At 34.2% G+C, this 26796-nt stretch overlaps 1 pseudogene; it reads right to left on the bottom strand.

The window, feature by feature from the left end:
- Window positions 1-220: 220 nt before the first annotated feature.
- LOC111438505 lies at window positions 221-1831 on the bottom strand (annotated as a pseudogene).
- Window positions 1832-26796: the final 24965 nt, after the last annotated feature.

A 26796-nucleotide genomic window follows, 5' to 3' on the forward strand; every position in this document is an offset into this window, starting at 1 on the left:
ACGAAAAAACAAGAGCAAAATCATTTTATTTTATAATGTCGAGGTACTAAGAACGTTACAATGTTCAGGACACAAGACTTCTTTCAAACATTTCACCATCATATACATTTCGAAAAGTACAACAAAAGAAACTCAAAAGACAAAGAAATTAAAATGGATAGAGCTATCTTCTTTTAGTTAAGGTTATCGGTTAGTTTGAAGTACTAAGGCAATCAACAATTCATGGGACAACATAAGGAGATGAACAGATTTTAGGGTTCTATTTTCCTGAAATGATGGGTCTCACATTCGTGCATTGAGATGTAATAGGACCTTTTATTCCATTGTAAATGAGGTCAATGTCACCGACTTTTACTTCGTCACAACGGCTGCAAATAAGTTTGATTGCCATTGGAGTTGCACAACTTCCTCTAATGTTCTTGAAGCTCACTTTACTAATCTTAATTTTCGAAGGAATCTGAAAATCAAAATGAGACAACAAATTTATGTAAGTGGTTTATTTGTGAAAGTTATAATGACAAAATCAATCAAAGCTTTGAGAATGTGATCAATACCTTCCGATTGCACTGATTCCACGGACAATACTCTTGGTCTATTAGAATAGGGTTGCTAACATTGACCATTATAATGTCCAAAAACTGCATATTGGTGGCGGTGTTGCTAGCAGCAGAAGCTGGCTACGTTTTGATCCTGACACCATTAGTGGTGTTAATTATCGTGCAGTTCTTTACGATGACACCTTCAATGGGTTCTTCGTTAGTGTATCTTCCAAGACTTTCGATGCTTATGCCATGTCCTGGCCCACATGTCACGTTGGTGATGTTAATTTGTTTGCTTCCATCTCCAAGAGAAATGCAATCATCTCCTGTTGCAATTTTGGACATTGTGATTGCGATCCTATTTGATCGACCGATGTGTATTCCACCAATGTTGGAACTGTTTTCTGGTGCAGTTATATTGATATTATGGAATGTGAGGTTATTGCAGCCGAGGACATTGATATGGAAGTTCTTGCTATCAAGTGACGTTATTCTTTTCACGATTGAATTGGCGATGAAGTTGAACCTCAAACTCTAAACATTTTGTATAATCAAATAATATTTTGTGAGCATCAGTAATGCAGAACCCAATAAAATAGAAAACTAAAAGAATTTCACTTTTTTTTTTTTTTAATGGTTAAAGATAATCCTCTAGAAAATGAAGAACGTTTACCAAATTCTAAATGTTAGAAGATTAGAGAAGACGTCTAAAAACAACAAGATGCAAGAGATTGAGAAGGAAAGTTGAAGGCATATTGCTTACCATGGGGAGTTGGGCACAATTTATGCGTTTATGGCAATCATTCTTTTTCCAAGCTGCCTTTCCTTGGCCATCAAAAACTCCTTCACCTAATAATGTCAATCTATCAATATGTTCAAAAGTAATCCAATTATCTCCCTGAAGACTTTTTGTGCCTGCAATGTTCCTCCAAGTTGAAAGTCAATTGGGCTATTACAAGGTCCTTTAAATATCCCTTCCTTTACTTTAAATATCCCTCCCGGAATAACAATCGCACTAGAACAATTGGACGTGCATGCATCCTTCCATGCATTTGCTAAAGCCTACATGTCACAAGTAACAAAAATTAGCAAACAATTGATCAACTCAACTAGTGATAATATTGCTATTCATACTGTATATTTACCTTCGTGATGTCAGTACCAGGCACTATGTTACCATATCTTTTCAAAGGAAAAACAACATCGGCACTAGATTGAGCATCGACGGTAAAATCTAACAATAATAGCATCAAAATTGTAGCAATCAAGAAACTCGATTGGATCGTACTCATGATGCCCTTGCTTTCTTTTCTTTTTTTTTATGTATATTGCTTGAAAACTAGTGAGAGACAATGATATTTCGTTTTAGATTTGGAACCTTTATGTATTTAATAATGCCAATTGAAGAATAGAAATCAAGTTGGATGGAACTAACCCAAGTTATGGTTCCATCTCCCTCTCTTAATCCAAACGTAGTTGATAACTAAATGTTGTTTATTGTTTCGCTAAGTTGTTCATCAATGGTTGTGTTGCAATATCTCTCTCACTTGACAAACAGTTGAATCTCAAAGAAATTAGGCATTGGTCATACCCAACGAAGTACTTTTTCTAGAAGAAAACAAGCTTTACGGCCACGAACTAATGGTAGCCTTGTACAAATGGTAGCCTTGAGATATATATATATATATGTATGTATATATATATTATGGATTAATTTATTTGAGATAATTAAAATTAATGGTGGAATTAGAAGTTTGTATTTCTCTGCTTAGCCGTGAAGAAACCTGGATTTATCATAATTTCTAAGTCTCTGTTTATCCCAAGGGATGTGGGTGTTTTGTTGAAACTCATCCAAGCCCGACCAAAATTACTATTTTAGCCCTCATGAGTTACCCACAACTACTATTCTTTTGTCTACCATTATTCGTTTTTAAATGACGCTAACATAAACCATAGTGAAAAGAAAATGAAAAAAATATATATATTTATAGTCGTGTAAAACTTAAAATCCAAATTAGATATCTGATGGCGTATAGATTCGGAGCACGAACTTGTTGGTTGGTGGTGTCCATTCATTCAATTAACATTGGTACAGGGCACGGCGAGGCAGTCTCCCATGCACTCTAGTCAAGATTGTTAAGCATACACCGCCATTAGAGTTAAAAGTCCATTCATGTTTAAAAGGTATTACTCAAATTTAAGAGTATATAATTTTTTTATTATTTATTTTTAAAGCTTAAGGGTTATTGAAAATTTTGAAAATACAAAAGTCTGAAGTGTAAGATTATTTTTCATAATTTAATAAAATAATAATAATAATAATAAAAATTTAACTTATTGTGACTTCAAAATACAATAATTTTATAAATATCATTCATCTATTTTTTAATCAATGCCAATATAACACCGAAAAACTAGAAAAATAAGTTTAATATGCACAAAAAAATGTAATTGAACCATTGATATCAACTTCAAAAGATGAAATGGTAGTTGGGATTGTGTAATGACCCTAAATTTTCTACTTAATTTAAGGTCGCTACTATATACATACCATAAACATTAAATGCGGAAGACTTTATTTAAATTTCATAAAACATAACCTTTAACTTAAAACACAGCCATGGACTTACGTATTTCGAAAACATATTTAAAACGACACAACAAAAGACCCGAAATAAAATAAATAAGCGTTTAAGTTTAAAACATCCTATTCTATCCTAAGTCTAAGAAAATGAATACCACTATCCTATGCATGTGCCATGATCTCGAGTTGCGATGTCGTCGTCAGCCGTACAGGACTGCCTTGCCTTAACCTGAAAGATGTAGTAGCACATGGCTTGAGTATTTAAAGAAATACTCAGTAAGTGATCCCACTATTGGGGTTAAATGCAACAATCACATGCAATGAAATGATGGGACCTATCTTTCATTTCGTTTCGTTTCTTTTCATTTCGTTTCGTTTTGTTTCGTTTCGTTTACCCTACGGTGTAATCCTAACAGGTAATCGTGGACGTGCACCATATACTCTACACGCAGCCCATACGTGCGAGTATGGGCTCACCAGCTTGTTCGCACACTGCTGGGCCACTGTCCCTAGCCGGTGGGCATGCTCTGGGGGCCCACCGGGACCCGTTAAAACTAAAACCGTCATGACAGCGCTATGCAAGGCATAACGATCGTTGTCCTGCCATTTGGATGTACGCGTCCGTACCCTCGTGATGGGATAGAGGCATCCCCCCAAATGCATGATCACACAATATGCATGAGGTCCCACTAGTCCTACAGTCATCATTTAATGAACATAACCCCGTGTCACGTTTTCATGCTTACATGTCATTCTCATTCTCATTTCGTTACATATCATACATATTCCTAGCGGGGTTATGTATCATGCAATTTACCGTATTTCATGTCATACAATTCATTCAGTTACATTCCAATACTCATACAACAAGCCATAATCGTACAAGGGTCACACATCGTCACATGCATTCATATCACATCAACTAAGCAGCATAAACAACATACATTCACGTTCACATGATTTCGTACTTAAGCACAATAACCTAGCATACAATGTATCATATCATAACCAAGTCATAACGTAAACACTTCATAGTCATATCGTTCTCTAACTTACCATAGCCTTAACGTTCTTATACCTATCACAAACATATCATTACGTGACGTACCTTAGTCATATCGTCACAAGAACGTACCCTAATGCTATCGTTCTATCAATCTATCACAAACCTATCCCTTTCTACCCATAACCTAACCGTATTCTTTCATCAATCTCTCCTATCCATAGCACTCTGATATGTAACCTAACTCTAACGTTTCATGAACGTATCTTACTCCTATCGTTACATTTCGTTTTGTGCATCCTTCTCATACCCTATCTCAAACATATCCTTGAGCACATCGTACCATAATTATTATCATACAAACCACATATTATAACATAACATAACATATAGGAAGCATATTGATCAACAGACAATTCATACATATCATCAATATATATGACACGTACAGAACCACAGGGCACGTGTCAACATCAAATATAACCATGCCGATAGTAAGGTCACTTACCTAGCTAGCTTAAGTCGTTGTCACGTATATATCCTTACTAAAAGTTCGATTCCGTCATTTGAAATCCAAGTCAACCTATGTGAGCCCATGACATCAGTTTCAAGTTACCTGGTTAAAATTCTGATATTTACTGTTAGACAGAATTGAATGGAGTTTCATGCCCTCATATCTCCTGTTATATTTTTAAATTCTGTCTAACAAATCTTCCCTTAATCTTCCCTCCTCTCTTTTTGTAATTATTTTCATTCCCATTCTGTAAATATATTCTCAGTTCTGTAAACATCTGTGAATAAGATATTACTCTAACTCTATATTTATTTTTATTATGTAAATAGATATTATTGGCCAATTTTAATTTGGCTACTTATCTTACAGATTTATGGATCTGTCAACTAAAATTTTATTGATTCTAACCTTATTTTTCTAACTTCGAATGCTAACAAAAATCTAATTAATTGAAAATGAAATCTAGTTATTACAAAATCGGTAAAATATGAAAGAATATTTGACCTAAATTAATTTCTTATAACCATAACTATAAAGGAAAAGGAAATTTGAGATAGAATTTTACCTTAATAACAAACAAAAAAAAAAAAAAATCTTTAAATCTACCATCTGCTTAAACCATTTTACTTTTCTCAACTCTGATGTTGTTTGTCTGTTTCTTTCTTTTGTAAGATGGGTGAGATAATTGTGGAAAGGGATGAGAGGTGAGTGGAGAGAGGTGGGGAAAGATTTTTTTTTTTTTTTTAATTTTAATTAATTAATTAATTTATTATTATTTTAACTATATTTTTTTAATTTTTTATTTATTGTTGGGCTATTACAGATGGGGTTGACTTGATGACTCTAAAATGACCGGTAAATTTTTCACAAAATAAAACAAACCAAATTTAAATAGTAACATACATTATACTTGATGACATTGGTACTTAGCATTTTTCTTTTCTGGGTAGTTTTAAAGCTGGTTCTTGATTCTTAATCTTGTAAGTTTCCAAGGTTCTTATTTTCTTGAGGCGTAAGTTGTAACATACATTTGTAATCATATGAACCCTTTGTAATAATTATTCTAGAAGGTCATAGATTCATAATGGACTCCTTAGATGGTTCTTGAAGGGTCTTGAATCTTGACGTGTTTCCTTTAGGCGTTTCTTAAGTAACATCTTGGTTTAGGTTCCAAACTTACTCAAACCAACTTGGAATCTTGAGCTTATCTTCATGTCATATATAAAATAGACCTTATAGAAAATCGTTGGTAATTTGGAGCATGTCTAGACCTTGAGCTAGGATATGTCTCCTTGTTTCGTTTTCAGGACTAAACCTTAGAGGTTGTCATGTCATGTATCATATTTTAGAGCTAAAAACTCTTCCAAAGTAACCCTTAATTTTCTCCCCATGAGTGCATGATGGCATCATCATATAATCAGGACATCCTACTAGCAAGTCATGAGAATCGATCTGGAAGGAGGTTAAAATTGAAAAAAAAAAACTGAGGGAAGGTTGGGTTTTAGGCTGACTTGGCCGGTTTAGTTGAACCGGCCACGTCATCGCCTTCTTCCTCTGGACAGGAAGAAGACGCGCGCATCCTTTTGCGCCGCCGTCTGAAAGTAGCCTTTCACAGCTCCGATATCTTCGTTTCTCCACTCGATTTCTTCGTAAAACTTAAAGATGATATTACAAGGAAGATCTTGGGATTGATTTAATACCTTTTCGTTGATCGTAGCCTACGATATTCGCCTCCAAAGTTCGTCCAAAATCATTTTCCTCGCCAGAGCTAAAATTGGGGATTCATCATTCGGCAGCCGATTTTAGGGGTTTTCAAGGCCCGATTTCTTCATGGAACCTCTTCCATATCCTTTCCTCAAGCTACAGGAATTGATTTGGAGGAACGTCTTGGAGTGTGGGAACTTAATTTCGAGAAATCGTTCTTAGTATGCAACTTACCCGAATCGTCAGATTTTTGATCTCTTGGATAATTTTTTCTACGACGTTTCAGCTCTCGATTCCTCCATCAAAGTTATTCAATGTGATCCTCTGAAGCTTAAAGAATTCTCAATTTGAAGGAAAAGAGACCATAGATAGGGATTTGTCACTTATCCCCAATTTAAGTATGAAATCGATTTCCTTCAATTGGGCATGCTCCAAAATCGTCATGAATTGGCAGTTGAATTTTCTGGAATATCTGTCGAAAATATCTACTTCGATTAGAGCCTCACCGACTTTGGTTTTGAATACCAGCCATTGGATGTGATGATCTGTCCGTCTTCTAGATCATGTCCAATTTTGGAGGAGATCCAACGGCTGAGATTCGAGGTTCGAGAGATTTTGCTCAGATGGTCACTATAGATGCTCTAATTCTGATCAAAGGAGCATTTTCGTAATTATCCATCCTTCCAGGGGTATTTTTGTAATTTTTCACTTTTTGAATATTTTATTATTATTTTCTTTGAAAACTCTATAATTTTTCTAAATATTCTTCATACTTGTTGGTCATTTTTTTCCTTCTTGAGCATCTTGAAATTCCTTCAAGGTAAGGAATTAAAAAAATGATCTTTTTGCCCTTTTCACTTACTTTTCCTTTCTAATCCTTTTTCCATAGATCTCAACTCCTTAACATTACTTGTTAAGGTATAGGAATGACTTGCTTGAGATCCTTTAATTTCTCTCCTTTCCATCCTTTGAGTTTTACATGAGTGACTTATTCTTGTTGGTTCTAATTCCCTTCATTTTTTGGGTGTTACAGATTTACTCCAACTTAGGTCAACCAAGCAAGTAGTTTTACGATTGGCTTGGTTGCATGACTTGTTTGTTATAAGAATAACGCATGCTTATGACCCCCTGCATGTGTCATGTTGTATGATTGTTTGACGTGTGTTATGCTATGTTTATGTTTTAATATAAGTTATGTCATGTTATTGAACTATGTTGTGATATTGATGTTGTAGCTTCGATAGAAAAAGTAGAGGTATTTTTATGAAAAAGATAGGTCCACAATTAGGTTACTCACTAATTATAAACCCATGGTCATTCCCTAAATTAGCCGATGTGGATTGATGTGGACTTTCATCCAACACCTTCCCTCAAACAAAGTATGCACCCATGATCATTCCCTAAATTAGCCGATATAGACTTTCATCAAACACCTCCTCTCGAACAAAGTATGTCTCCCCTTAATCGAGGCTTGACTCTTTTTCTTTTTCTTTTGGAGTCTTCGAACAAAGTATGGACTCATGGCTTTGCTTTGGGCTTCCCCGAAAGGCCTCATACCAATGAAGACAGTATTCCTTGATTATAAACCCATGATCATTCCCTAAATTAGTTGACGTGGGACTTTCATCCAACGGTTGTCATTGCGCAGGCCATGAGAATGAAGTCAAGATAGTTGCATTTTCTATTTAATTGTAGTCTTTTGTTAAATCAGAGCATTTTCATTACTTTGAAACTATTATTGTTGTTTCGTTTTTGCTATTCCATTGATGTTTACTTTTATTTGGAATGAATTTTGCAATCAAACGAGTAAGTCTATAACATCGTTTATATGTGAATGATTCTAAATGAATTTTTATATATATCAAGTATGTCATGCATATAATAACGACTTTATTTTAGTATTAAGAATTGACAAAATCTTTCAAAATAATAATAATAATAATAACAACAAACCCAACAAAAACACATTATTATACCTTTGAAAAAGGAAAAAGAAAGCCCCATATATATATATATATAGATATATATATATATTTAATTATTGGTAAACATCCATTCCTGGTCATTAAGATTGGTTTTTTTTTTTCATTAATAGAAAAAGTTTATTTGAACAACAATTTCACCAATTCAACAAATAAATAAATAAAAATAATAAAGTAATAATAATAATAGAATAAAAGTTTTACAAAAGAAGTTCCAAAATTAGTTTGAGTTTTTTTTTAATATATATTTTTAAGTTATCTAATAGTTTTGAGTTATATTAACATATTCAGTTAGATATTTATTTACTTTAAATAAATATTTTTAATTTACGAACAATTAATGGATATTTTTCATTTACATTTATAAAATCGAGATTTTGTTGTTTTTTTCAATATCGATATCTTAAACATTGTGTAAGAGCCTTAGATGTCGACTATCTAAAGTCGCTACCCTCATTTTAGCTTAAGCTCGTATACGGAATATAACTCTTAAAGCATCATCATTAAAATCATAATTTCAACATAAGTATAACGTCATCATTGAAAATACTGCTATAGTCTTACGTGTTCAAAATATAATGATAAGTAATTTAAAACATGAAATGCATAAACATATATTATAACATAAGTTTAGGAAATTAAATATGTTACTAGCCTATGCACGTGCCATGGTCCCTAATTGTGGTGTCGTCGTCAATCGTACAGGGGTGCCTTACTTTTACCTAAAATATGATATAGCATACGGTTTGAATATCCTTAGGGACCATAAAATGCAAACACATGCAATGATGCCCTAGAGACCTATCATTAAAACATCTTAGGGGTGGCCTCCAGTCCGGACTAAATTGGATGTGTAGTACTTCCCTACACATGACCCACACGTGCGAGCATGAATCTCTAGGCGGTTCGCACTCCCTAGACCCATCATAGTCGAGCTAATTGTCCATAACGACGTCCGGAGGTTAGCAGACCCCTGAGGGTCATGCACGACATGATCACTATCATCATCGTAGCTGTTGGGTTTTATGTCTTAAAACTCATAGTTTGTAAACAAAAACATATTCTATTTTCAATAAAGTTATTATTGATGTTTATTCAGCAAAGATCGTTATTGAATAAAAGTGAACTTTACCATCATTAATCTAAATCCAATAAACTAAGAATATTCTAGCTATAGTATGATTACTTAAACTATATGTAGAGACATAAGAGTTGATTAAGTTCAAGTATATAATAAAAATGATCTATAGTACAGGGATAAGGCTGGGGACACTATGGATGCGGCCCACTTTTGTATATGATATAAACAATGTGATCACTAAATTGTACATGTGGAGACATGTGAGTCGGGAGATCCTATGCAATGAGTATTGCATAAGATCGGATGATGAAGAAAATCACTCTCACTTTATATTGTCGCTTATTGTTGAGACTGATTTTTTTACTCGATGACCTAGGTAACTCAACCTTAATCCTGAGCTAACTATGAACTCGTGTTTATTCGGAATTATTCGTAGATATGCATGGGTGAGAGTGGCCCGAGTTCGCTGACTCAAAAAACCTCCCATTTTATGGGTAAGACTGGGGGAGGGTGCAAGATAGAAATCACTCCTACCCACTTTTAAGGATAGTAGAGAGGTTGTTCTCTTAAATACTGACTCCAGGACTTGAACAAGGGGCCCCACCCTCTCATTGGCTCGAGAAGGATTCGGTTTGGTGTTGGACCACAAACTAATTGTTCACTAGAGGATCAGTGGGACTTAAGGAACAAGAAGTAACTTTTGGGGTAAAAACGGTAAATTGACTCAGCTCTAATTACGAACAACCTGTTAAGAATCGACTTACTAATCATGGTTATATCAAATGGACAGAAATATATCTATAGTGAGGGGAGGGCAACTATTAGGCTATAGTGGAGTGTTATGGTAGTCAACGAATGTTGGTTAAAAGGTTAATAAGTTCAGCCGGTTAATCTCAGATTGTTGGAGCCCAAGATCTGTAGGTCCATTAGGTTCCCTTGCTAGCTCATATCGGAATAAACCTTAGAACAGTGCGACGAGTGCTTTGAAGTGTTCGAACTCAAATTAAGGAACATGCGCTAAATATATACGATATATTTAACCGCATTTTGATTTAATTATGAATTAAACAAAATGAGAGAATTGGAGATATTTAAATAAGATTTAAATATTTTAATTATGATAGGGATTCATAATCAATATTTGTCGGAATTGATTGGGACTGGCAGATGATTTAATGTTAAATATTACTTAAATTATTTAATTAATCATTTAATATTATTTTGATTTAAAATTAGTTGTTGAATTAAAATAGAGAAAGTCAAAATGTTGACTTCACTCAATGGAAAAATACATGTTTGCGACGGTGGAATATTGAGTGTCAATATATGGTAAACCAATAATCCTACAAATTTGAGTGGAATTTTGAGTGTCAAAATTTGGTTTAACCAAACTTACATGTTTGTCAAATAAACCTCACAAATTTGATCCAATTTTGAGTATCAAAATTTGCTTAATTCAAACTTGCATGCTTGACACATAATCCCAAAAATTTGAGTGAAATTTTGAGTGTCAAAATTTGGTAATCTCAAATTTGCATGAACATGCAAATATTACTATATAAATAGAGTGATCAAGGTACACCCAAAGTCTTCTTGAAAAACTTTGAGAAATTCTCTCAAAACTCTTTCTTTACCAATACTAAATTCCTTTCAAATTTAGTCCGTCACTGGATTCCACAATCCCATTCTAAGGCCGAAAAATAGTAGAGAAGACTCTAGTGGTGATTCGAAACCGGTTCGTGAGGAAAAAGGAATTTAAACTTCAAAAGGTTAGTATTCAAACTCATTGGATTTTAATGCTTTTGAACATGCTAGTGATTTATTATAATTGATTTACAAAGAGTGCTTAATATCCAAATTGCTTCTAGTTAATTTACTATAATTGATTTACAAAGAGTGCCTAAGATCCAAATTGCTTCCGCATGCGTTATATTAAAACCATTAGTAGCGTACGTGTCCGTACTCATCATCGTAAAATGAGAAGTGTCCTGACGCAAAGTATACGCAAAAAAGCACGAGGTCTATATAGTTTCTCGTCTTTAAAACTTGGCACAACTCTAGTTCCATCCTTATATTACTATCAATAATATATGTGCCTTAACTTTCCATCTTATCATCATCATTAACGTTATCTAGGGTTGTGTCCTAGGAAAAATTATCGTCATAATGTAGTATGACATTCACAACATGCTTCTCAACTTAAAATGGAAAATAACGTCATATTAAGGAAATAACATCATCCTACATCATCATATTAAAATGCAGTGTCATCATCAGCATATTACAATCATCGTAAAATATCATAAAACGTCATCACATAATTCAAACACGTCATCATACATCATACACCATACGTCATACATCATAATTAATCATCAAGGCATCATAAACATAAAGTACAAAAGACACGTGTAGGAGCCACAAGGCACGAGTCATCATGCATCACACAATGGTTTAGCCCATCCTATAGTAGACCACTTACTTGTTTGGCCTTAGCCGGCGTTTCTCTAATTTCGAGTTTGCTAAGCTTCCATTTCTCGAAGTTGCTCCAAGTGGCGCCGAGGATCGTTTCCTATTAGGTCTTTCATCGTCTTTTGCTAGTATTTCACAATTCTAATATAAATCAATTTAAATTTGTGAAATAAGGCATTATTGTAACGAATAACAAAAAAACAAAACAAAACAAAAAAAAAATATCTAGTCACCGACAATAACGCGAGGGTCGCGGAAACACACTCCACAACCCTCTCCAAATGCCCATCCTTCAGTAAGCCTTCAGCCAACGCCAATAGTACCTACAATAGAGAGAAAACAAAGAAAAACCGAGAGAGACTTATCGAGAACGTCGACGAGGTCCGAAGACAAATCCACGGCCTTAAACCACCAGATCCGACGTCAAAATTCTTGAAACACTTCGTGGAAGAGAATGTCCTACGTTCATGCCATGTTATTATCATAGGTACTGTCGAAGAAAAGGAATCTAGAATAAAGATTTTGAGATTCCCCGATCCACCTCCACGAATGTTGAACAACCACGAAACTTCGTGGGAGAGAGAAGGAGAAGTCGACAGAGAGATAGGAAGAGAAAAAGGAAGGTAAATGACGCCGGAAACCGTTGCACAAAGGAGAGATTAAATGGCGTCGAAGAGTCGCGTTAAGTTGGGTAAGGAAAAAGAATCCGATGGATATGGGTCGAACTCGAATCGGATATTCGACGACCCATGTGTACCCCTTCAGCCCATTAAATCCGATGGCCCATGTGTCATTCATGCAGACATACTCCTTCGGCCCATTAAATTCGACCGCACATGTGTCACTTATGCAGACCTACCCCTTTGGCCCTTTAAATTCCGACGACCCATGTGTCACTCATGTAGACACCACACTTGACATACCACTTCGTTTTATTAAATACGACGACTCAACACACGTGCTTGTTTTGAAGTCTGCGATGCGTTGCATCCCGAGGGTGACATTTGTCACCAACACATGACTCGTGCACTCGAGGATGCGACACAAATTCTGCGCCTCAACCAGAAACACACCCAACACACTCCTCCCCCGCCCCCACAACGACATTGTTGGGTTTTATGTCCTAAAACTCATAGTTTGTAAACGAAAACATATTCTATTTTCAATAAAGTTATTATTGTTGTTTATGCAGTAAAGATTGTTATTGAATAAAGTGAACTTTACGATTATTAATCTAAATCCAATAAACTAAGAACACTCTGACTATAGTATGATTACTTGAACTATATGTCGAGACATAAGAGTGGATCAAGTTCAAGTTTGTAGTCAAAATGATCTATAGTATGGGGATAAGGCTGAGTACCCTATCCTGGGACACTATGGATGCGGCCCACTTTTATATATGACATAAACAATGTGATCACTAAATTGTACATGTGGAGACATGTGAGTGGGGGTGTCCTACACAATGAGTATTGCATAAGATCGAACCATGAAGAAAATCACTCTCACTTTATAATGTTGTTTATTGTTGTGACTGATTTTCTTTTCATTCGATGACCTAGGTAACTCAATTTTAATCCTGAGCTAACCATCAACTCCTGTTTATTCGTAATTATCCTTAGATTTAAATGGGTGAGAGTGGCTCGAGTTCGCCGACTCAATAGGCCTCTCATTTCAGGGGTAAGACTGGGTGATTGGCTGGGGACATGGGGTGCAAGATGGAATTCACTCCTACCCACTTTTAGGAATAGAAGAGAGGTAGTTCCCTTAAGCACTGACTCTAGGTCTTGAACAAGGGGCCCCCACCCTCTCATTGGCCTGAGAGGGATTCGGTTTACTGGTTGGACCACAAACCAATTGTTCATTAGAGGATCAGTGAGACATAAGGAACAAGAAGTAACTTCAGGGGTAAAACGGTAAATTGACCCATCTCTAGTTATGAACAACCTGTGAAGAATTGACTTACTAATCATGGTTATATCAAATGAACAGAAATATATCTAGAGTGAGGGGAGTGCAACTACTAGGCTATAATGGAGTGTCCTAGTAGTTAATGAATGTTGGTTAACAAGGTTAATAAGTTTAATCGGTTAATCTTGGATCGTTGGAGCCCATGATCTATAGGTCCATTAGGTCCCTCTGCTAGCTCATATCGGACTAAACCATAGAACAGTGTGACAAGTGAGTTCGAAGTGTTCGAATTCGAATTAGGGAATATGCTCTACATATATACGATATATTTAACGGCATTTTTGTTTTATTTACAAATTAAACAAAAAGAGAGAATCTGAGATATTTAAATAAGATTTAAATATTTTATTCAAATATGTGTCGATTGGGATTGGCATTTGAATTAATATTAAATATTAATGAAATAGTTTAATTAATTATTTAATATTACTCTAATTTGAAATTAATTATTCAAATTAATTGTTGAATTAAAATGAAGAAAGTCAAAATGTTGACTTCATTTCATTGAAAAAACCAAGTTAGTAAAATTTTGAGGTGTCAAAATTTAGTTTAACCAAACTTGCATGCTTGCCAAATAAACCCCACAAATTTTAGTGGAATTTTGAGCGTCAAAATTTGGTGAACTCAAACATGCATGCTTGCCACATAATCCCAAACATTTGAGTGAAATTTTAAGTGTCAAAATTTGGTGATCTCAAATTTGCATGAACATGCAAACATGACTCTTTAAATAGAGTGATCATGGTACATGGAAGGGCTTCCTCCTTGGAAAAAAACCTTGAAAAAAAACCTCTCACAAAATTTCTCTTCATATATACTAAATCCCTCCCAAGTTTAGTCACTCACCGGATTTCACAATCCCGTTCTATGGCCGGAGAATAGTGGAGAAGACATTAGTGGTGGTTCGAAACCGATTCGTGAGGAAAAAGAAACTTGAGCGACAAAAAGTTAGTATTCAAACTTATTGAGTTTTAATGCTTTTGAACATGCTAGCTAATTTACTATAATTGATGTAATTAAGAGTGCCTAAGATCCAAATTGCTTCCGCATGTGTTATATTAACACCATCAGACATGTGTCGCGCATGAAGACGCCGACTCCTTTTGCTTAACGTGGCTTTTCAGATAAAAAATGCATTGTTCAACTCGGTATAGACATGTAATATATCGTTTTCTAGGTTTTCAATCCTTACGAACCCATTCTTGACCTTATTTAAGGCAAATAAGGTCAGTATAGCACCCTATCTTTAATTTAAGTTAATTTATGATATAAATGTGAGTTATTAGCATAAATAAAATGAACATTCTAATAGGAGTCAACTCCCAACAACCTTTGGAGCATCTCTCGAGGAATTGGAGCTTATGTTAATTAAATTAGGGAGTACTTAGGCTAAGGACAATGAAGTAAGTGGTCTTACTATAGGATATGCTATAAATTGTATGAGCTATGATGATGTATGAGCGGTATCGTATAATGCCGTATACTAGTATATGATTATGTAAGAGTTATGATGCTTGATGATGTGTGTAATATATATAGTTCGATGTATGACGTACTTGATATGTTTGGTGATCTTTATGACGATATAATGAGTATATGATGATGAGTGGCATATTGCATCATGTCGATAGACCGACATATGATACAACCCTAAGAGCATGAAAATGATATTAATATAAATATCCATCGAGCATGTGTTACTTAATGTAACAAAGAGATGAGACTAGATGGTTGTGTCAGAAGAGATGATAAGATGGAATTTAGAGGGACCTCATGCATGTTGTATGTTCATAAGCATAGGGATAATTTTTCAGAGACGATGAGTGTGGACGCGCACAATATGATGATGACGGTGTTCATGGGGAGCATGACACCAAGGGGTTCCATTGACCTTCAAATGTCACTATAGAGTAGCTTGACCAAAGAGGGTCTAGGGGGTGTGCGAGCCCTAAAGATTCACACTCGCACGTATGGGTCATATGTAGGGAAGTACTACACATCCATAGTAGTCCGAGACTGGAGGCCACCCCTAGATGAGATAGAGATAGGTCCTTAGAGCATGATTGCATGTGTTTGCATTTGCATGGCCCTCTATAATGGGGTCACTTACGGAGTATTTTTCAAAATACTCAGGCCATGTGTCACATCATTTTTCAAGTAAAAGCAAGGCGCACATGTACCGGAGGATGACAGCATCGCGAGCAAAGACTGTGGCACGTGCATAGGGTAGACTCATATTTAAATTCCTAGTCTTAGGTTAGAATAGGTTGTTTTGCGTTTCATAGTTTTAAATTATTTTGTATTTATTTATTTTTTTCTCTAAATTTTATTATTTTGTATTTAAACACGTAAGACCATGGCTGTGTTCTTCAAAGAAGAGAATGTTTTAAATGTTTTCGATATTTATGTTATAAATGATGTTCCTTTTAAGAGTTATGTTTTCGCATAAGAGACGAGCATGAGCCCTTAGTAGCGACTCTAAGTATGTAGAAATTTAGGGTCATTATAGATATCCTAAAGACTTCTCGATGAGGAGTGCAACATGGTCCTATGACATAAACTATGTGGCCGGGAACGTGTGAACCCTTGGGCCTAGGTACTCAACCTATGTTGCAAGAAATGCATGAAGCCTTGGATATAGATATGCAGATTGTATGGCACGGAACACATGAAGTCTTGGATGCCAGTATTATACTATGTAGCGGGGAACACATGAAACCTTTGACATACGTTAGGTTTGAGTTATTCAACGAGCATAGAATCCTAGATGTCTCTCAGGGGGAGTGTTTAAAGGATAAGAACTTGAACCAAGGTTCTCACTGCAAAACTAGGTACTAAAAATGGGTTAACCTTAAAAACATGTTAAAAGAGGAGAGTAAATCACCTGGACGGAAGTGAAAAAGTTAGGAATTAAGGCTGAATTAAGTATTCGAAAGTTTTTAGTATTAGTTTTGACACTTTAGCTCTTTACATTGAATGCATTAGCTTTGATAAGAAGATATGATTCGGCCATGCGACTATTTATTGAATATAAAGAACTGATTAAGGTGTGCTTGAAAGTGGCCTCGATGGACATATTAAAGTTAAAATGAAATTGCAAGTCCATACTTTGTCCGACCTTTCAACATTCTAGATTGGATCAGACCAGTGACATACAGATCAACTCTACCATAGTCTCTCTTTACACCATATAACTTACATCACATATTAATGATTCACAAATACTTGATTGACTTCATGTATGCTTTAGACCACAAACTTTTACAGATAGGCAAGGACCAAAGTTATTCCGAGATTAAGGCGATTTGGGGATGAAAGTTTTTTTTTTAAAGGTATATGCTACAAAGCCGTTAAAAATAAAAAGTAAAAAAATAAAAAAGAAAGAAAATTAGTTAAATAATAAAAAGTAATAATAGCTAATCTGTCACAAACCTCTCACAATACTTCCCTAAAATACTTCAATAAATTCATTATTAGGAAGATTATTAATTCCAAAAGAATTTCTTTTTTGAAATTTAAGTATATTTAGTTTGATGGAGAGGTCAAACTATGAGTTTTAGAAATTAAATAGGTCATTTGAATAGGTCATTTACCTCAGAGTTAGAAATTAAATTACAAGAATTTTCTATGAGTTTTAGAAAATCAAATACGTAACCATTTTAATAAGAAAAAAAAAAGTAAGAATTCATCTATAAATGGCAAGAAGAAAAAAAAAAAACCTTATATATATATATATAAATAATATTAAAAATCATGTTCGCAAAACTCTAATCATGCAAAGTGCTAATGTTTGCGGGAAGGCTAGCACATGGACCATTGTAAAATTTAGTGAAATAGTCTTAGAGAAGTTTGAACTTGAAATTGATGACATGAGCTCACATAGGTTAACTTAAATCTCAAATGACAAAATCGAACTTTCATTAGGGATAAATTGGTGAAACCAACTTAAGCTAATCAAGTAAATGATCTTACTATCGACTCAGTCGGAAGACTTACCTTATGTATGAGGACACGTGTCTAGTGATCCTTGCACGCGTTATTTATACTTTGTGTTTTATAATAATATAATGATGCAATGATGTAATGATGTTGTATGATTATGTATATGATGATATGAGATGATGAAATGATGATGATGCATAATAACATGATGATATAAGATGCATGATGATGATGATGATGCATAATAACATGATGATATGATGCATAATAACATGATGATATGATGCCTAATAACATGATGATATAAGATGCATGATGATGAGATGACTTAATATGATGATCTTTCAAATTAAGATGATGTGCATGTATTAAATGTCATGAAACATTATGACAATAAGTTTTCTTAGGCACAACCTTAATTGATGTAAATGATGATGAACGTATGAAGGCCAATGCATGTATGTTACCTAGGGTAATGTGTGAAAGATGCATAGGGTTGTGTCAGAAGAATGATTTAAAGATAAAAACTACATGGACTTCATGCATATTGTGTGTTCATATACATCAGGTTACTTCCTCATTTATGATGATGAGTATGGATGCGTACACTATAATGATGATAATGATGATGATCATGCCTTGCATGATATACGGGGGTTTGCTGATCTCCAGACATCGGCTACGAACAGCTAGCTCGACTATGACAGGTCCATCTTAGTAGAGACGACACGAGTCGGGTTATCCAGACAACACAATGCGTGCCTCAAATGAACACTTGGCACTTGTCCTCCTTGTGCTTGATGCATTTTCCTCCCCTCTCCTCAACACTTGCAACTTCGGAAAAAAAATATAGAATTCATCGATTCATCCTATTTTCATATATCTTTTCACATTATTCATCTCAACATAATTCATTTCTGTCGAACATCTTGAGAAATGAGTCAGCTAACTACACTCTGCTTCCTTCTTCCGTCATTCCTTGATTAGTAATGTTACTCTCCAAGACTGATAATGTTACTCTTCAAGTTTGGGATATAGTATATCTTGGTCACTAAATGTTGGTCACAATCTCTTTGCTCCTCTTAGTGCAAAAATTCTTTGACTTGAGAATATTAAAGAATTATATAGAGATGACTAAGGCTTTGAAACTATTTATGCATCTTATACTACAAAAAAAAAAAAAAAAGTTGTTGATAATTATGTGTTTTATGAATTTTTATTTAAGAAAAGTAAGCTTTGTATTCCTAAATAGTAAGATTATTCTTTAGGGGAGTAGTAAGATTACATAGAACCCCTATAATAATTGTCGTTTTCAACTACATGTCATCCTCAGACCTATGGACAAACTGAGATGGTTAATAGAACATTAGGAGCATTGATTAGGGCTATTATTTCTCAAAATATTAAGTCTTGGGATGAATATTTGCCATTTATAAAGTTTGCATATAATAGAGTAATTCATAGTACCTCTCGTTGTTCTCCTTTTTAAGTTGTTTATGGATTTAATCCACTTACCCCTCTATATTTTCTTCCTATTCCTTCTAATATTTTTGTGAGTGAAGCAGCCACAACCACAAGTAAGGAAAATTTGATCAAAACATTGCACAAAGAGGTGAAGGAGAGAATTTAAAAACAAAATTTCAAAGTTGTTTTCAAAACATTGCACAAAGAGGTGAAGGAGAGAATTTAAAAACAAAATTTCAAAGTTGTTTCGAGAATTAACAAAGGACGAAAGGAAATCATTTTTCAAGCTGGTGACTAGGTCTGGATACATTTTCGTAAGGAAAGATTCTCATCTCAATGGAAGACAAGGTTACATTCAAGAGGGGATGACCCTTGTCAAGTCCTTGAAATAATTAATAACAATTCATATAAAATTGATCTCCTTAGAGAATTTTCAGTACATTCTACTTTCAATGTTGCTGACTTGAGTTCTTTTGATGTAGGTGATGATTTTCCTGATTCGAGGACGAATCCTTTGGAAGAGGGGGAAGATGATAAGCTTCACTGTGTTCTAAATGTTCCAACTGGACCAATTAGATGATCAAAGGCTAAGAAGATTCAACCAGCATTCATTCTTCATTTACAATATTAGATAGACTCGGTTCAACCATTATTTCATGTGTTACAAGCTAATTTGATTGAGGAAGGACCATTTGGAGCTTCAAAAGTGAATATTTGCATGGTTGAAGTAGCCGATGAAGTTGATATAAAGAGCATTTGATTGCTAAGTTGTTAGAAAACTTTATTTATTATTTTTAATTTCATAATTTTTGTAATGGGCAAAATGGTAGAAGTTGTATGTCAAATTGACTTCATCTTTCCTTGAGATTGAAGGGGATCCGACTTAAATTATAACCACTAACTTCTTTAGTGGGTGACATTTGAAGAATCTAAAATTTCTTTTGTGGAGATATTATAAATTCCAACCAATTATTATGTAAAACGGATGAATGAAATTGAGATCCTTATATATTCGAGCATCGTCCTTGTCATTTCTAAGTTTCAAGCAATTCTTGTGGTATATTACATCTGAGTCATTCAATAAAAAACTTGAACAAGTTGGATTGTGGAGTGAGTCGATTTGGAACCTTATTTCTTTTGTGGAGATATTATAAATTCCAACTAATTATTATGTAAAACGGATGAATGAAATTGAGATCCTTAGATATTCGAGCATCGTCCTTGTCATTTTTAAGTTTCAAGCAATTCTCGTGGTATATTACATCTGAGTCATTCAATCAAAAACTTGAACAAGTTGGATTGTGGAGTGACTCGATTTGGAACCTTATTTCTTTTGTGGAGATATTATAAATTCCAACCAATTATTATGTAAAACGGATGAATGAAATTGAGATCCTTAGATATTCGAGCATCGTCCTTGTCATTTCTAAGTTTCAAGCAATTCTCGTGGTATATTACATCTGAGTCATTCAATCAAAAACTTGAACAAGTTGGATTGTGGAGGGACTCGATTTGGAACCTTATTTCTTTTGTGGAGATATTATAAATTCCAACCAATTATTATGTAAAACGGATGAATGAAATTGAGATCCTTAGATATTCGAGCATCATCCTTGTCATTTCTAAGTTTCAAGCAATTCTCGTGGTATATTACATCTGAGTCATTCAATCAAAAACTTGAACAAGTTGGATTGTGGAGTGACTCAATTTGGAACAAGGTTCCAAATCTTGCTTCTAGATCTTTAATGTAAGAGGTAATCTATTTCTAGCCTTATCTCTTTGTTGATCCAAATTTTGTGTAAGGTGGTGTTAACTTCTGTGATTCAAGGGTTCTTTTTTTAACAAAATCTTGGATGGTTGGGCTGATGATTATGGTTGACTTATCAAGTTTTTATCCTAGAACTTCTCAAAATATTATCAAGAGGAAGATATCGAGCGTCAATTCACCACACCGTACACTCCACAACAAAACAGTATGGTCGAACGAGATAACAGCATAATAATGGACACTGCAAGAAGCTTACTGATAAGATAAGGAATCACTACAAGGTGAGTAAGATTCGGATTACCTTGTTGATCGAATATCTCAAGACAAGAACATTGTTTGAGATTCGAATCACTCCACAAGCAAGATCGATCATGTCTAGCTTGAATGATTCTTGTTGATCAAATATCTCAAGACAAGAATACTTGATTGAGATTCGAATCACTCCACAAGCAAGATTGATTATGTCGAGCTTGAATGATTCTATATGCAACCTAAACTATATAGAATTGCAAAGAAACTTAGCCATTGGCTAAATAACAGCACAAATGCTTCTTCTACTATATTTTCCAAGTCTACTTGCAAATACAACCTACATGGCTTTATATAGCCTCAAAATGAAATTATTAAAAGAATTACAAGAGTGGTAACATTCATACTTAATGGCCATGATTAACCCCTATGTAATTGTAACAAATAAAGAGTCTTAAAATACATTAATGAAATACAATAACTCTAAATTACTCTAAATTGTAATCCACCCAAAATTTATAACAATCAAATTTCATTCTTCTTCAATGTGGCATGAATTGAAACATCTTTTGACAATTTTGACAACCTTTTCTTCACATCTTCATTGAAGTATATTGTATGATTGATGTCTTTTGGTTCATATCACTTACTCAAGAGCATACAAGTTCCTATGATTTTTTTGGGCAAGGAAATACAACATGCAGTTTATCTTCTAAACCTTTTACTGACAAAGGAGCTAGACACTTGCACCCGCTACGAAGGATGGTTCGGCAAGACATCTCACTTCGAGTACCTAAGAGTCATTGGTTGTACATCACATGTTAAGACTACAAACCTATATATCAAAAATATTGATGACAAAAGCTAAGAGATGTACTTTGGCGTAGAGGAAGGGACCAAGGCACACATGCTATATGATCCGCAACATGAGAAAATTTATGTAAGTAGATATTTCATATTTGACGAAGAGAAGAAGTGGGATTGGTGGAGCATTGGCAATAACAAGCACATTGTTATAGAGTTCACTCCCTTGGAAGAAGAGGAACATGCAACAGACCTAGAAAGTACACCGACAGTGACACCAACATGTCCACACATGTCATCACCGATGACACCAAAATGTGTGATGAATTCTCTAGAATAAGAAAGCTCATGCGAGAGCACATGAGGATCCACAACAGAGGGTAGATCAAAGAAATTTCATTCTTGGAATTTATGCAGATACACTTGAAAAAGAGTTAAATCCCGACGAGTTAGTGTTGCTCGCAGTCGAGGAGTCGAAAACTTACTGTGAGGCAGCAACTGAAACAATGTGGCAAGAGGCCATGCAAAAAGAGCTTGAAGTCATTGAGAAGAATAAGACGTGGGCACTGACTAACTTACCGCCCAGATACAAATCCATCGGTTTGAAGTGGGTGTTTAAGTTGAAGAAGAATAGTGAAGGAAATGTCAAGCATAAAGAAAGACTCGTGATGAAGGTATATGTGAAATGAAAATGAGTTGATTTTGAGGAGATTCCTCCCTATGGTTAGATTGAACATTGTAAGGGATACATGCAACCCAAGCGCTTTGTCAATTTAAACTCTAGCTCCATCAAGAGATTTTCAAATACAGGGTACTCTCTTCTAGTCTGTGAGCACTAGGGTCTAGATTAGTAGATCATTTCTCGCGATTCTAAGATGCTCAGTCTATTGTTAGTATTCTAACTTAAGTCATCATCTAGTTGGTCGGACTCTAGCGCCTTAGTCCTACCTTTGTGCAGATAAACACGCTCTACAGGAATAAGGCACAATCAATCACCTGAAGCTAAACATACAACATCACGTTTCATACATGTTCAACAAAGAGATAACATTCATCAATTTCCTAGAGCTCAAATCACAATATCTCATTCTTCATTCTAGCTCTAAAAATGCATTAAAATGGGCATGTATCTTAAATTCTCATCCTAAGGGTGTTTTGGTAATTTTTAACGTGTATTACATTCTAATCTAAAAATGTCATGATGAGATCCTAAGCATGCATATTTTAACTAGCTAAGGCAAGATATGCTCACTACTAACACTTTGAGTGGTCCCTAAAGTATTAACTGAGAAAAGTATGAATGGCTATTTATGTGGATGATGCTTGTCATCATGAGCTAGCTTTTAAATGTGTTAGGAGCTCCAAATTTTTAAAAATTTCTCTAGTAGGACCTTATTCAAGTCATAGTATGGTAAATATCGAAATCCAAACAAAAAGAAATCAAACAAAGGTTGAATGGTATAAAATACTTAGCGTCTTCACATATTTAAATTTTGACGAGTGAGAGAGAGACAGAAGAAGTAATTAGATTTTGACAAAAGATTTGTTTGTCAATACATTAGTATATTTAATTAACAATTTAAGCTAAATTAAAGTCATTACACTTGGCGTGACCATTCCACTCAAACTTAATTTTGTGGCTTTAACTTAAAAATAGGGATTTATCTAACAACGGTTTGGGTCGAATCTCTCCACCTAATCGCCCTTCCTTTACTGTTTGCAACACGTGTCTCAACCAAAATTGGATGCGTATCACTCTCTTTATCAAAATTTGAGTTCACCGCAATAGGATTCTTCATTAGTTTTCAAGATTTCAATCTTTTTTTTTTCATCTTTTTTACATCACTCGAACAAGTTTTTTTTCATCACCAAAGTTTTAGAGTTTTAATTTATTTTTCATCAAAATTATTTTCTATTTACTTAGTTTTCATTCTATTAGGTTAACTACATAAATATTTTCTATTTACTTAGTTTTCATTCTATTATGTTAACTACATAAAGAAATAATCAAGTCAAAATTTTGTCAAAAACTAATTTTTTTACTGTTTCTTGAGACTTTCGAAACTTTTCCTTATATTCTAAATCGACTCAAAGGTTTCTTCATGAAAGTTGTGTGAAATATTCCTTAGAGTAACGTACTAAAATTTCATAATCTAACACTTTCTAAATCTCACATATCTGAGGAAAAGCCAAGATAAAAATTTGAAAATCTTTCTTCCCATTCCTTCCTCAATTCTTGATCGATTTGAGTGATCCAAGCCCCTAGATTGGTTCTCCAACATTTACTCACTAGTTCTTATGAAGAAACATAGGTCGAATTCTGTCTCTAAGTTGTCGGTTGGAGAAAATGTCGGTTCTTCTTCATCCTCTCTCTCTCTCGAAAACCCTAATTCTCTTCCTATTCTTTTCAATTTTCTTCTACCTTTTTCTTTTTCTTCTTCCTTAATGGTCTGTTTAGGACTCTTACAAACCTTTCGTTATGAAAGCGGTGTCAAAGTGACCATTTTTTTTTTATATTTGTTTGGAGTTCGTAAGATTTTTATAAACATTTTCCTCTTCTATATAATCTTGAAACTCGGCCTCTAAAACCCTCAATAAATTTCCAGAGTTCAAACTTTAAAGAAAAAAATTTAGAAAATTAATTCTCCTCAAGTGTTATTCTCTTTGAAGAAAATCTATAACAAATTAGAGAAATAAAGTTTCCAAGAGAATGGTCTAGAGGAGAAAGTTTGAGATCATTTTGGCTCAATTCAATGATTCTATTTATAAAGACTTTAAGATATTAGCTAATTATTATTTAAATATCTAATATATTAAGATATATTATCTTATTTAATTTATAATTTAATTAAATGTTAGTTATCTTAATTTATATTTAATTAATTTGAATCTCATTCAAATTTTAAAAATATGTTTTTATTTAATATATCTCATATTTATTAATTATTTTAATATTTAAGGTATAAAAAATAATAAATATATTTTTCTATTTTAGGTTTAATATATCTAATATATTAAAATATTTTATCATTTATATGTAATGTATCTAATATATTAAGTATTCATACAAGCTCAAAAGGAAGATAACATTCATCAATTGTCTAGAGCAGATATCACAATATCTCATCCTTCATTCTAGGACAACAAAAAGTATTAAAATCGGCATGTATCATAAAAACTTATCCTCGGGACATTTCAATAATTTTTCTTAACATACATAGTTTCCTCATCTAAATTGTCGAGTAAACATGCATATTTAACTACCTAAAGCAAGATATGCTTGACGCTAGCTCCTCCTAGCAATCCTTGTAAGTATTACTTGAGAAAGGTCTAAATGACTACTTACTTGGATGACGCAAGTCTTTTTAGGCTTGAATTTTCGCTTGCTAGAGTTCCAAATTATCTGCAATTTCTTTAGAAGGTCTGAATTCAAGTTATAATGAGGTCAGTATTAAAATCGGGACAAAAAATTGAGAAACGAGATTTAAATCGAAGAAAAGAGGACCTTTAGGTGCCTTCACGGTCATTGGGATGGCACCACATGCACACAACCACACATAGAGGTTCACGTGCTAGCATACAGGTGGTTAGCTCATGTCTTTAATCCTCAACAAATGCGATGGTTTTCTCTAGTCGAGTCAGATCGGTGTAGGAGGATCAATTCCCTACGGGTAGATGGTTCAGAGTGGGTCACTCTTTAGCAATGCAACATATTGCATACCTCTTATTCTGATGCGTGTCCTCCTACGATACCCGACGAGAGTTCTTCTCCTCACCTGAGACGTGTCCCTCGCGAATTTTGTCTTCCTCGTGCAGTATTCTGCATATTTTTCACAAGGATTCCTTCAGTTTTTGATCTTTTTCTAATTGTTTTGAATTTTCTTCTTAAGTCGACTCAACTTGATTCCTTCACCGAAGTTTTAGAGTCTTAATACATATTTCTAAAAAAAGTTGTTTTCATCTTAATTCGTTAGTTACACAAAGACATAAATGCATCCAAAATCAATACAAAATATATAACTTCTAGTTTCTTAATGATCGCTACAACTCTAATTTTCAATCTACTTTCAACTCAAGATTCCTTCACAAAAAGTGGGTAACATCTTCCTTAGGATATCATATTAAAATTTTGGAATCTAACTCCTAGATTTGAGGAAAAATTGAGACAAAAATCTTAAAATTCATACCTCCTCTACTTTCTCAATTCTTGACGATTTAAGTGATTTGAGCACTCAGATTGGTTCTTACAAAGTCATCGAGCATTTCTTGTGAAGGAACTTCAGCAAAATTCCTGCTCTAAATGGTCGATGGGAGTGAATTTTGGTTCTTATTCTTCCCTCTCCTCAAAACCCTATTTTCACTTTTTTTTTTTCTTATTATTCTTCCTTACTTGCAAACCTCTCATTAGAAATGGGTCAATATATTTTGCTTTGTCCTTTTTTCCCTAACTTTTCACTATTTTATTTTATAATTTTTTTGGGCTCCATGAGAAAAGAAACCCTATTTTCACTCTTTTTTTTTTCTTTTTCTTTGTTTATTTTTATTCTTCCTTACTTGCAAACCTCTCATTAGAAATGGCTCAATATATTTTGCTTTGTCCTTTTTTCCTTAACTTTTCACTAATTTATTTTATAATTTTTTTGGGCTCCATGAGTTTTTCTAAATATTTTTCTCTCTTACGGTCATCTTCAAATTTGGTCTCTAATGCTTTAATAA

This window comes from Cucurbita moschata, unplaced genomic scaffold (genome assembly GCF_002738365.1).
Source record: "Cucurbita moschata cultivar Rifu unplaced genomic scaffold, Cmos_1.0 Cmo_Scf00076, whole genome shotgun sequence".
In the NCBI taxonomy this organism is placed as follows: Eukaryota; Viridiplantae; Streptophyta; class Magnoliopsida; order Cucurbitales; family Cucurbitaceae; genus Cucurbita; species Cucurbita moschata.